This window comes from Aulonocara sp. 'chitande type north' Nkhata Bay, linkage group LG6 (assembly GCF_057382095.1).
Source record: "Aulonocara sp. 'chitande type north' Nkhata Bay isolate Kocher_YH1m ecotype deep benthic linkage group LG6, A_spYH_male_GT1.1, whole genome shotgun sequence".
Classification (NCBI taxonomy): domain Eukaryota; kingdom Metazoa; phylum Chordata; class Actinopteri; order Cichliformes; family Cichlidae; genus Aulonocara; species Aulonocara sp. 'chitande type north' Nkhata Bay.
Window position 1 is genome coordinate 34,373,298 of NC_141349.1, and position 14,022 is coordinate 34,387,319.

At 37.6% G+C, this 14,022-nt stretch overlaps 1 protein-coding gene across 1 annotated transcript in view; it reads right to left on the reverse strand.

Moving 5' to 3' along the window:
• Nucleotides 1-1,102, reverse strand: part of gcgrb (glucagon receptor b) — a 57,656-nt gene extending 56,554 nt beyond the window's left edge. Inside the window, exon 1 of the mRNA XM_086296490.1 lies at nt 785-1,102. The gene's annotated coding sequence lies outside the window, so the exon portion shown is untranslated. The remainder of the gene's footprint in view (nt 1-784) is intronic.
• Nucleotides 1,103-14,022: the final 12,920 nt, after the last annotated feature.

The window sequence follows — 14,022 nt, forward strand, 5'->3', positions numbered from 1 at the left end:
GCCGTAAAGCAAAAGGAAATATAAATACGTCTCATATACAACTTACATCTTTGCAGTTTTGTGTTAATGCAAAACACTAAAACTTGCTTTGCTGGAAGAGCTTGTCTACTTCATGGCTTTGCTAGAGATATTTATCACAACTCAACTTTTCCACAATCCGATTTAAGTGATCACGGACCTTTCGTTCCACATTAACAAACCACACGAGATAAACTAACACTGGCATTTCATATTATTTAGTTATCTGATGTCCCATCCCTTTAGAACAGCCCAAATTAACTGGTCCGAATTTATATTAAAGGCTATCTGTGCTTCCGATGATAACTGACGGAAGAAGAGGCACATTTAACAAGGTTTGCCAGTCCCTTCATGTGCCCGGCGCACTCACATATCCTTGAGAATCAGTCATACAAGAGCACAGAGGCGTGGAAGACAAGAAGGACTTTGTGAATGACAAGAAGGATTGCAACTGTGTAAATGCATTCAATAAGAACAGTCCTAACACTTTAAAAGCAAAAAGGAAACAATCACCTAAAGCCTCAGCTTGTAGAACACTTCTAAAAGCTGAGCTTCACATTTCAGTCAATAATGCCGGAGAAAAATTATGCCGGCTCCAAAAAAATAAATGAATAACACTTAAACAATGTCCCTCAACAGAGAAACTCGCATGTGACAACCAGAATTTTCAGTCATCACTTTTTGTGATGACAGAAACCAGAAAATCAGATAAACAGTGCGAACTCCAACCAGTTTGTTTTCTTTTCTTTTTTTTCTTTTTTTTTACCTATGCTTCCAGACCTCCTCTTGCGCTCTTGGCACCCCCACACTGCCCGCTGTTCATCCGGCCCATCACAGCAGGTAGGTCCACAGCAGACAGACTATGTATTACAGTGTCCAGAGGCAGATTTATAAAGTAAGAACGAAAAAACAACCTGTGAGTTCTCAAATTAGCTCTAGTCCAGTTAAGCAGCACTGGGTCTTTTTGTTTGTTTCACTCTTGATGTCTGTAAATCACTTTTTAAAGTAAATGTCGCTCTCTTTGCAGTGCGGTCCGCTGTGCGCTGTACTCAACGCTGCGCTCTTAATGGCGCTCCGCGCTCCTGTATTTCACAGAAAGCGATGTAGAACAAGGACTCCAACTTCCGGTGTCAAGTTTCAAAATACAACTCCACATGATGAACGGCAGGAACAATGTATGTGTGTTTCTATACCTGAGTCAGTCTGTATAAGCACAAGCACTATCAGAATTGTAATAATTTCGGTGGTGACATTTATTTACCCATATAAATAAAAATGATTAGACTTTAACAAATGAATGTGGCAATAGAAGGTGATTTAACATTAGGTGCACGAATAAAATGAGCAGGAAAAAAGATGCTGGAGAAAAAAAGGCCTGCGGGGAAACTATAATGAATCAAAGTTATTAAGTAACAGGTCAAAATGCTACACTAATATATCACAACTCCAAAAAGTTAAATATGCTCCTGCCTTATGTGAGAGGTTTACTTGAGTTATCATGTAGGACTGTGTATGTTGTGTCTAAGCAGACTTCACAAAATCAGCGCACATCTATTGTATATTAAGTTTGATTTCAGCTTTAATTTATAGATAGATAGATAGATAGATAGATAGATAGATAGATAGATAGATAGATATGATATGATAAAATGAATAAAAATGCAAAATATATTATATATATTATAAAATATTATAAAATATTGTTCAAGTAAAGTTAGAAAAAACAATTAGGAAAAAAATAACAGGTATAACAAATAAAATGACTGGACAAAACCAGGAAATAACTGTCCATCAATCCATTTCTTACCAGTTATTCAGTTCATGGTCGGTGGGAACGTAGCCTATCCCAGCTACTATAGGCCAGTCTGTGCAGGGCTAACACAGAGAGACACAAAATATTCACAACTATGGATAATTCAGAATCACCAGTTGCTGGAGAACCCAGAGAAAGTCACGCAGATAAATGGAGAACATGCAAAATGCGTACAGAAAGCCTTCACCGAACAGTGGATTTGAACCCACTGCTTGTTATGAGGCAGCATTGCTAACTACACCGTGCCATCGTGCTGTTCTCAAAAAAAAAAAGAAAAAGAAAAAAAGGTCAGAAATATAAAACCCAGTGACACCCAGGGTCTAGGTAAAGCCGACGATATAACGTGTCATACATTTATTTCAAAGGTGTTTAATTTTCCTCATTTTTCTTTTTCCAAATGTCGCAACATGTTGTGATACCTGTAAAACTGGTATTCGCTTCGATTGCAGATACTTTCTTAGTACAACTGTATGATGGATATTTTATTTAGGCTATAAATTTTACACCTTTCCCTCGTAAATCCATATACAAAAGTTAATTTGGCATGATTTGATTTATTATGAAACGAAATTCGCTTAACTTCCGGGAGGCTTATTCCTAAACATGGTTAGCTTTATGTAGGTCCGTTCCCACCGGTACTTTTAACTGAATGTGATTGAATGTTTTTCCTTTCTAACTCAAGTGTTGGCCCTGAAGAGGCGATCACAGCAGAGTTTTCCATCTGGAATATATATAATAAAAATAAAATACTAAATAAGTAATCACTTGATGGTTACCAGTGACACACAGTGATTGGAGTGGGGAGTGGGTGGGAAGAAGTGAAAATAGACATCATTAAATAAATGCAATACATAAATAAATAAATAAAATAAAATAAAACTATCCAGCAGACTCAAGAGGTAACACGAATAAATGACTCCAAAGTCAGCACATCTTAAGAGATTCGTTGTGTGCACTTTTTAATGTTTGGTAACATTGAAGCTCCAGTGGTTTGCTGGCAGTAAGGAATCCATCACGATTCCGCCCCCAGTATCCTAAAAGGGAAACAAAAAACAGAAAACGTCAGTAAGAGGCGGCATTTAGCTGATAAATAAATAAATAAATAAATAAGTAAGTAAATCGTGTCCACTCTTAGCCATGGATGCAATTAAAAACATGATTACATGCAACATTGCAATAAAAAATACACTGCAAAATGAGGAAGTCATTTTCATAGTCATACTGGTCAGAAAATAACCGAGTTTTATTGTTTTAAAGTGTGTTTGTGTGAGGTATACTACCTCCCTCTAATCCTAGATGTTTGTAGGCAACTCAACTCAGAAATACCTGCACAGAAATACTTTGAATGGGACAAAGCATAATTTACCCATCAACACGGATCAAAGAGAACAAAAAAGAAAAGAAAAAGAAAATAGCAAGTATATGGTATATAGAATACCACAGGAAGCCCTTTCCAATGGGTGCCAGCAGGAATAGGATATTAAGAAATTAGGGGTGTGAATTCAAAAGATTTCTGATAGCTCATCTGATTTCTCTATTAAGAACAATGCATTCATAAGAGCAGCTGAGAAACTGCTCAGACTTTTCTACTCCCAGGAGTTGATCACAGCTTGAGGAAGTAAAAAAAGAGTGGAAAAAAGTCAAATATCAAAAGCAACCAAAATGACATTTGATTTGTGTTTTGTTGCATGATATATGAAAGAGTAAATGAACTTAGACAACAACCTAAACATCTGCACTACATTAGAATTCTGACAGAAGTTTATATGTAAGAAATATTAAATGTCAGTTTGCATTTTGAATTAAGCATTTACTTTTACGTGGCATTTACCAATCAAAGGACAGCGCTGTCCTGCTTGGTTCTGTGGCAAACAATGGCACGTGTGATATGAGCAAGGTTTTCGTTTCTATTTTTGACCTTTGTTTCTTTACACAGAAGACGTTACATGGGTTTTTTTTTTGTGTACAATAAAACAAGACTTCAAAGACTTTGTTCATGATATTGAGCTCATCATTGATAACTATAGCAAACAAAAGTAATCTATTTAGGTATTCCAGAGCCTAATATAATAATGAACATGTTTTCTTATTATTTTATTACAGACAGTATGTCTGCAGCTATTCCTTTGACTTCCCTGCCTTCCTGAATGTCCATGAGGCAGTTTTGGTTTGGCAGTGTAGAGAATAGGTAATGACACAATATCAGTTTTCATATTTTATATCATACAGAAGTTTTTTAAATAAGCTGTTTCAAAAAACAATTTCACCATGTGGTAATACAGAAACAAGTTAGATAACATGCTTGTAGGCGACTGAGACCGCTGAAGCATGAAAGTGGGGGTCATGTAGAAAACCCACATGCTGATAAAGCAACAAGATTCATGAGGGAAATGATACTGGAAACCATGTTTATTATCCCGTCTCTTCAATTTCAGCTCTGTAAACTGGCTATACGCCTGCAGTAACACAGGGTCCTCAACCATCAGGAAAATGAAAATATGGTTAAATGGAAGTTCAGTTCATTTTAAAAGAAAATTTGCCTCTTCTGTGTCAAAAAGGACATACAGTTTCAACTGCTGACATTTTTGTCACAGATGATGCTCATAAAAATGACAAATTAGCATTAAATTTTGCTCATTTCTCTTGAACATTTGCAGCCTTTATTTTTTTTTTACAGACAGTGATAAACAGAAAGTAAAGAGAGGAGGTGAGTGCTGTACGTTGGCATCGGTGATGCTGGTCAGGAGAGAGCCGCCATGTGAATTTTAAACTGATAACACGATGATTCAGGGGGGAAATGAATGGGCCATGAGGCACGGATAGACTGGAGTAATGAATGAAGCAATATGGTACAGAGAATGAAGCAGTAAGAAGTAATATGTGCCAAAACTTAGCTGAGCAGCGAGGGGTCTGCTGTAGAAGGCTTGAGCGCTACCAATCAATTTTCAAGAGAAACAGACAAACAGCAGCGAAAACATTGCTTGGCAGAGTAATAAGTACGTCAGAAGGAAGACATATCGAACCGAAATGTTGTTGTGCATACAAAAGCATTTACAGTGCACTGAAGCGCATTTATTCTTCCAAATGAGTGGTTTAAACACAGAGATTTTAAAAATGTCTGACTATCTGCCAGTTTAATTTACTCCCTGAATTTTCTTTTCCACATTATGCCATTAAAATCGTTTGTTTTCTGATGATTGTCACTTTAATTCCTCGTGGTAATTAATTAACCATGATAAGAGTTGAGGAATGAAATCCAGCCCAGTCACATCACGATTCATCATTCTGGAATGGATTTGAGCGATGAGGCTTATTTTTTAAATCACATGGCAGGACCTTGAGCTGAGAAGCCTGCCGTCAGCTGCCACAGCCTTTGCATGAAAGTCACAAAAAAGCTTCATAAATCTGTCAGATATGTCTGAATATTTTTTTTCTGAGTTAGCCTCTTATTTCATGTTAGACATTATTGTCTTTCTCCTCTTCCTCAGTCTGCCTCCTCTTTCCTCGTATTGTAGGTGGTGCAAATCAGTAAGTGTTGCCTCTGACCTTGAGCTGCTAAAGCTTCATCTTAAAGCACGATTCTCAAACGTATGCTGGGCAAGGACGAATACTAGCAGCAGTGTTTTACGTTTTATTTTTTGCAATACGAATGATAAAAAAAACTGTTATTCAAGCTGTGAAATTGAATTGAATGTTTAGGTCAGAGAGTTGGAAGCTGAATGATTAACGTTTCCAGTCAGCTGAGAGCAGTTTAATCAATGAACAAAGAATCATTTATTTATGACATCGGTCCCTCTCTGCCCCCCCCCCCCCCCCCCCCCCCTTCCAGACATGCTCTGTTTTGAATCAAAATTTGTCTCATACATTTTTTCCACAAAAAAAGGTGTTATGTATTTAGTAAAATCAGTTTATAGTTTTGTGGTACTACTTTCTGTGTAAAGTAGAGAACACCAAGTGTGGTGCATGTGCGCATTGATATGCCTGTGCGTTCCCACAACATGGTTATTAAAGTAAGTTACTAACAACCAAAACGGTGTTGTTACTTTACCAGTTAAGTTATAAGAGAGAACATAACAAAAGGATAACTCCCCCCCCCCCCCCCCCCCCCCCCCCTTCCTTATTCAGTTACTAGACAAATATTGTGACTTTCAAAAGTTTAACCAATTCGTGGAAACCACTATTTGAGGTCACTTAGATGATCCATTCTCCATGTATGTGGTGCGGAAAAGTCAAATTTCCACTTGACTATTAGTAACTAATTGGCTTCCAAACCAGTGTTAGGACCACAAGGCGCTGAAAAACTCTGAAAGCGCTTGGATTAAAGATGACAGAAAATTTAATTGCAATTTAATTGCAATACTTAAAAAGTGTGAAAATATATTTTTTATTGGAGAGACCTTAAAAGTTTGGGCCTTTGCAGAAAATGAAGACCACTTTACTCCAAACTCACTTGTAACTATTATCCTGCTCACATCAGGCTATACTGCATCAGTATATGACCTGTGGGCTGTTATGGAATAGTGATGGAGCATGAGACTGCTGTTTGACTGGGCATTGGTTTTCAAATAAAAGCTACAAAGCGGTGTGATGGACCGAGCAGTGAAGGAAACTTAGGCACAGGTTAAAGTCCAAAAAATGATTTTTTATTTAACCCAAAAAACATAATTGGTTAACTCATGCAAAAAGAATCAAAAATCTTGGGCCCATAAAAGAGGTCAAACTAACAAAACTCTACTCAAAGTTAACAACACAACTGATAACTCAGACAAACTGACCCAACTGAACGAGACAAAGGGGAAACTTAAATAGTGGCTGATCAGCCCACAAAAACAGGAAAAGGGGTAAAACACACAAAACCTAACTAAACCAAACATAATGAACTCCAATTCCCCACCCAGCTGCCTTAGGTAAGAGGCAGGGTACACCCTGAAGAGGTCTCCAGGCTGTCACAGGGCTCAACACAGAGAAACTGACAATCATTCATACTTAATTTCACACCTATGGTCAATTTAAAATCACAGATTAACCACACTAACTGCTTGTCTTTGGACTGTGGGAGGAAGCCAGAGCACTCCGAGAGAACCCACACAAACACTAACTCCACACAGAAAAGCCAAGGAAGATGGTGGAGTTGAACCCAGGTTCGTCTTACTGTAAGGCAGTTACACTACCTACCAGACCATCATGCTGCCCCTTAAGTCTATGTGTTTGTAGCAATGAAAACATTTTCTTCTGAAAAGATAAAGAAGATATAAATTAATAATGTCTGTGATATATTACAGCTTATCTAATAGCATCCTACTAAAACACATCCTCAGTATGGGATTGCTGTTATGGATTATGGATTATGGGTTTGTGCTTTTTATGAGCACCTAATGTCAAATTTAAAAAAGAAAAGAAAAGAAAGACTTTGGGTCTTCATGACTTTAATGTCATACAGTACTACATCAATTAACATAAACTGGGACAGCCAGAGGTGTCGAGTCAGCTGGTTTTCTTTTTTGCTGTATTTTGAGGTGTTGATAAAACTTTCCTTCAGTCGTAGGCAGTGAGGATCTTGTGACTGGCACAGTTATTTTCTTGTGTTTGGCACATGACTTTAAGTTGTATTCTGCCCTTCTACGCTTTGCCCCATTTGTAATGTCTGTAGCTACTGCAGTTGATGCAGTGACTCTCTAGCATCTTTGTGTTAACACTTTATCATGCTCTATTTTCACCTCTGCAAGTAATCAATACTTACTTGCAGATGAAAAGATGTATGTGGTAAAACCTGCATTAAATCATTTTAAGGCACTTTGAGGTTATAGCACATTTTCCTTTTGTATTTGGTGTGTAAGTGTAAGTGGTTTATCAAAGAAATTATACTGATGAAATATATCAAAGTGTTAAAGCCAATATAAGCATATAAAATGCTCCATATATCTTTTGCATTTTCATTTTAAGTGATTCTATTCAATTTTGTTTCAAACTTCCAAGGCATCAATGAACCATATTTCCCACCAAGATGGCTGCTTGATTTCATGTTTTTAAAGTCCTGCAACAAATTTTTTTTTGGGCTTCAACCCTCCTGAAAGTTGAGCCCAACTTCCAGCTCTCCTGGAAGTTTCTTGAAATACATTAAAAACTAATTGAGTTGCTAAAGGTATTATTATTACTATGGAGTTCCAATTAAATTTGCTTGTGATGAATATAACCCGAACAAACTCATCATATGCATATATGGAAATTGTCTGTGCTCTCTTTTCTTGCCTGTGCATATTTTTCTGCATGAATGAGGAATCCGGTTTATTGAATTAATGCCCTAGAATGTTATGATATTCCGCAAGCCCACATTTCCTTTACCACAGCTCACTTTACAGCCACACTGACTACATGAAAGTAAAATCCTGAACTCTGAGTAGGAAATGTAGAGATAAAGGAAATGTGCTGTGGAAGAAGCAAAGCACAGATCCAAAATCAAAAAGTTAACGATTGACTTTTGACAGATACAAATTGTTTCAGCTACCTTTAATTCTAATAGCATAGTCAGAAATATGCATCGATGAATCCTCAGTATTCTTTTAAACAACCAGCAGACATGCACATATATAGCACACCCACAAGAGATGGATTCCCTTTTTGTCTTTTCTCACAATCCCTCTAATCCTTCCTGAGGCTCTCACTCACCCCCACCACCACCAATATGATTCACCACCAGTTCCTCCTTATGCACACACACAGTCAGAGTTAAATGTGTCACGTAAGAGAAGACGAATAGTAACACCAAACTCAGACAATTTGTCTTGAAACCCTTGATGCTGTTTTTGATCTGTGGCAGGAATGCAGAGTGAGTCTGGGTCAACATTACAGAGGAGGTGTGGTAGAGAGCGACTCTGTGCAGCATGATCATGTTTTTTCAATTCAGGCAGAACCATGAAAGATGTCATTTTCCAAATGAACCCGTGGAGCTGGATAGCTAGGTAAAAAAAATCATCTGGATCCAAACAAATGAATAGCTGCATAGATATACCTGATGATTATACACTAAGTTGTGTTACTGAATGTTATTTCTCTTTTAGCTCAGTTGATGTCTAATAAGACCTGGGGAAGTATCTGTTCAGTGCTTAAATTCTGTTTAGCAGTGCAGATATTGCATACTGGGTTTTTTGAGCTTTTCATTTAAAAGCAGGTGTCTGCTACAACTGCTGAAAACCAAGTTATAGGACAGAGAGAGAAAATAAACCTAGTAAACTGCTAAAAGCCAGGAGAAGGTCACATTCATCATTCAAAAAAACTGTCAACCTGCATGATCAACTATGTACATTTAACATCATGTGATACATAACATACTAAATGAACCTTAAAGAATGAGTGTTTGGCCATCTGCCTTCACCAAGGTCAGTAGCATCATTTTCAATCACAGAGAGGTTTTAAGTACGTGTCATCCAAGATTTGTGTTCTTCACAGGAATATTCTGTATTTCTAATGATTTAATATTATTTCTTTTTACTATATGATGAAGTACTTTACACGTCCTAAGGCATTAAAATAGAGCTGAAGTAATGTAAGACCTTTTACTTACTGATGTTAGTTAATACATGCTATCTCCTTGACTGGAGAGCATGAGTTTTAGCGTGCAGTTTAAAGTGTAGGAAGCTCTTGGGGTAGTGCTGTTTCCTTCTCTAAAAATATTACTAACGCAATAGCGTGTGCTATCTATTTTAATTGGTGTGTGATCTTAGCTGCTGCTGAGCTGCAAGGACCTCATTGTATCCAACGGCCAGTGGCAGAAGTCTTGAGATGAATGTTGTTAGAGCCTGACGGCTCGTATGTGCAAAGCACCTCATTCCATCTTGCTAATGTAAAAGGAAAATATGACCAAAGAACTGAAACATCTGTCATCCAATCTATTGATCAGGTCCTACAGAGTGTTTGTGGTGAAGATGTTATGGCCTTGCAACTTAAATAATGTGAACTGAGTGGATATATTTTCAAATGGCAAACGGCCATTAAAAATGGTAGACATTTGGAGCTGTGCTAAACCACTGAACTTCAGAAATAAAGCAATAAAGTTATGCTTTGCGTAATTCATTATAATTTCAAACCTGAAATGGAAGAATAAATAAAACAGAGTAAGAAAAAAATTAACAAGAAAAATAAAATGAACACAATTCTTACTGTAAGCAGAACAGCACTGTGCTTTGAAGACAACTTTAATCTGCTTTTCACCATTGGTTTTTGGCTTGCCTTTCTCTTTAGTAACAAAATCTAAAAAGCCTTTTGTGGATGTGCTCACAAAAAGACAAATCCACTGTATCTACAGCTAAACAGACTGGACTTACTGAACGCTAATCCTGATGTTGGTATGTCTAATCAGAACATCTTAAAGCAACACATCACTGACTGTGACTGAGGGAAAAAAAGGTTCATTATTATCTCAGAGTTATTATACAGTCGGCATCACTGGTTTATGGATTTCTTGTTCATACGAGTAGTCTTAAATGACTTAAATGAACTTTCTTGATTGCGATGGGAATTAAAGTTATTACATAACTATGGGGAGGGTCACAGTGTGTTAGTGAAAGGACTTGTGAGGATGAAAGTTATCAGGAGGGACATATCCCTTACTGCCATTTATTTAGCTGTGACCTGTAATTATTAATCTATAGTTACTGCCTCTTGTTTCTGCTTATTTATTTAATTATTTGTTTTGTTATCTTTCAATAAAGCAAAAACTTGGGCATTAAAGACCTATTGGGTATCTGTACCTGATGCTGAATGTAAGCATTCATGTTTCCTTGTGAATGACACTGAGGGAAAAAGAAAAAAAAATCATTAATGCAATGCAGATGAATGAAAGGTTACATGAAGGCCAAGGTGTTGAAAATAACAAAAACCAGAGAGAAAGCAGTAGAGTTGTGGAACAAAGTCCTGTGGATTGAACCAAAATTGTAAATCTCGATCAAAATGACAGAAAGAAGAAAGAGTAAGAAAAAAGGATCAACTCATGACCCGAAGCAACACCTCATCTGTCAAATATGGTGGTACTTCTGTTACTGAGTGTGTATGGTTTGCTGGTGGAACCTGACATTTATTGATGATTTCAGTACCGGTGGAAGAAACACGAATGCAGTGGTGCAGGAGACTTCTGTGTGCTCAGACTGAACCAAATGCAACAAAACTCAGTGCATGATATCATCAGTAATGGCTGCAAATATAAGCCCAGTGTAACCAAAGAGGTTTTTTTAGGATGAAGACAAGCAATATCATCAAGTGATCTAGTCAGAAAACATGATTAAATTTATAACAATCAGTAGATAACCATCATTTTACAATCTACTTTTACTGAACCGCTAACCCTGTAGAGCCACAAAGGTTGAGGGATGAATATTTGTGGTGTGGACTGTGTTACCAGATGAGTTACCGAGTGCCAAGTAACATGGAAGAAAAACTTTCATTCTTAGATCGCTTTCATTGTCGCCAGAGTTTCACCGTGACCTTTGAGTTAATATCATTTCCTGCTGTTCCTCCATCTAGACTCAGCCCAGAACCCGCAATCACTTTTCACTGAGCTCTTGACCATGCTGAGATCAAACTGAACCGCAGCTGGCCTTTAAAGCAACATAGTGGTCAGCAAAGTGGGTAATTGTTGTCTCATCCATCCTCAGAGTTCTAAAACTATCATAACGGTCTATAAGCCAAATCACTGCTGAATGAAATCAGGTGATGCATGTGATAAACAGAGGCGAGTAAATAAAAGCAGCACTGGATTTTTATTCCTTTGACAGTTGCATTTAACTTTGTATTAGCTAAAGTTAAAATTTTGCTATGTGTGTTGCCCTCGTTTGTTAGTGAAGTCTCGTTAAGACTCAAGCTTTGCTTTTTAATCTCATGGAGAAAACCAGCGGGTGCTTCATAATGATATGGAGGAAACTTCTCAGTCACAAGGTAGGCCTGCTCAAAAACATCCCCTATTTTATCCTCTTTTGTTTACTCTAATGTTGGACACAACAAAATTAAAATGACTTCTACGGCGTATTCAATAAAATTTCAAATTATGAAATCATATCAGGAAAGTATTTACTGAGGTCATACAGCAAAAGATTCTATATAGACTGACCTCTATTTGAACCAGAGGAGTCAACCTCTCCAGGCCATTAGAAAGAATGCAAGTTTAAGGCAGTCCTGCATTGGCTTCATTTTTCAGTCCCAGAAGCTATGTCCATCTTTTTTCATACTGCCTATGGTTGAATGGAATGTATTTAATGTGTTTGTTGAAAACTGCTGTTCACTAAGTTTCTGCAGCTCTTAAATTAGTGACAATCCTCTGTAGCTTTGTCACCTCTTTCAAAGTCTTTTGCATATGAATAATTTTACTTACTGGTCCAAAGTGAATTGAAATCTTATGAAAACAAAATTCAAAACTGTTCTTCAAATTTTCATTTTTAAAAAAGTGATGCATTTACTGTCACAGAATCTAAATCAGTCCTTTATCCTTAGCTTATTTTCTTTTATGGAAATGAAAGGGAATAGTTACTTTATTCAAGAGCTTTCAGAGCATTTATCTTGGATGATTTCTCACTCAGTCTTTTAATTTTAGTGGATTTTAATATTTGCTAATACTGTGGTTCACAGTATGTTTAGTAGATCTGTCCCATCTATCAGCAGAGCCACACAGCAGATCTTGTTTTATTGGCATTTCTGTTAACTTTGAAACTGTTGATATCTGTATCTCAGGCTATTGCATGTGAGTCTACGCTTCGTGCCACATTCCAGCCACAATCCCTTTCTTGTTTCATTATTCCAGCTGCTTTTACTCTTAAGTTTCTGTGCCTTCAAAAATCTAGCATAGATGCCTCTTACACAATCAGGCAGTATCTCATGACTCTCTTTAACATGGCTTGCTCCATTATAATCAACAACATAGCTCCACTTAAATTCCAGAAAACCAACCCTCCTAGCTGAATGAATCTATCTGTGCACTGTTGATTCTGACTCTTGTACTGTTGATGGATACGCTCGACACCAATTTCCAACTTAGCTTAAAGATAGAACCTTTATTGTCCAAATAGGAAACTGCTCATCATCCTCAGCTTCCAATAACTGTGGCGACCCTCAAGGATCCATTTTAGATGCTTTTTTAATTTTCATTTTATATGCTCCATCTATGTACTCCAGCTTCCTCTTCCTCCCACAGTGCAAAGACATGTAGTTACTGAGATTTGGGTTAATTGGTGGTTCTAAAATGCCCGTAGTTGTGAATGTGAGTGTAAATGTCAGCCTGTTTCTCTGTTAATTCAATTCAATTTTATTTATATAGCACCAAATCACAACAAAAGTCACCTCAAGGCGCTTCATAGATACAGAGAAAAACCCAACAATCATATGACCCCCTATGAGCAAGCACTTTGGCGACAGTGGGAAGGAAAAACTCCCTTTTAACAGGAAGAAACCTCCGGCAGAACCAGGCTCAGGGAGGGGCGGCCATCTGCTGCGACCGGTTGGGGTGAGAGAAGGAAGACAGGATAAAGACATGCTGTGGAAGAGAGACAGAGGTTAATAACAGATATGATTCAATGCAGAGAGGTCTGTTAATACATAGTGAGTGAGAAAAGTGACTGGAAAGGAAAAACTCAATGCATCATGGGAATCCCCCGGCAGCCTACATCTATTGCAGCATAACTAAGGGAGGATTCAGGGTCACCTGGTCCAGCCCTAACTATATGCTTTAGCAAAAAGGAAAGTTTTAAGCCTAATCTTAAAAGTAGAGATAGTGTCTGTCTCCCGAATCCAAACTGGAAGCTGGTTCCACAGAAGAGGGGCCTGAAAACTGAAGGCTCTCCCTCCCATTCTACTTTTAAATACTCTAGGAACAACAAGTAGGCCTGCAGAGCGAGAGCGAAGCGCTCTAATAGGGTGATATGGTACTACAAGGTCATTAAGATAAGATGGGGCCTGATTATTTAAGACCTTGTATGTGAGGAGCAGGATTTTGAATTCAATTCTGGATTTAACAGGAAGCCAATGAAGGGAAGCCAAAACAGGAGAAATATGCTCTCTCTTTCTAGTCCCTGTCAGGACTCTTGCTGCAGCATTTTGGATTAGTTGAAGGCTTTTCAGCGAGTTTTTTGGACATCCTGATAATAATGAATTACAGTAGTCCAGCCTGGAAGTAATAAATGCATGAACTAGTTTTTCAGCGTCATTCTGAG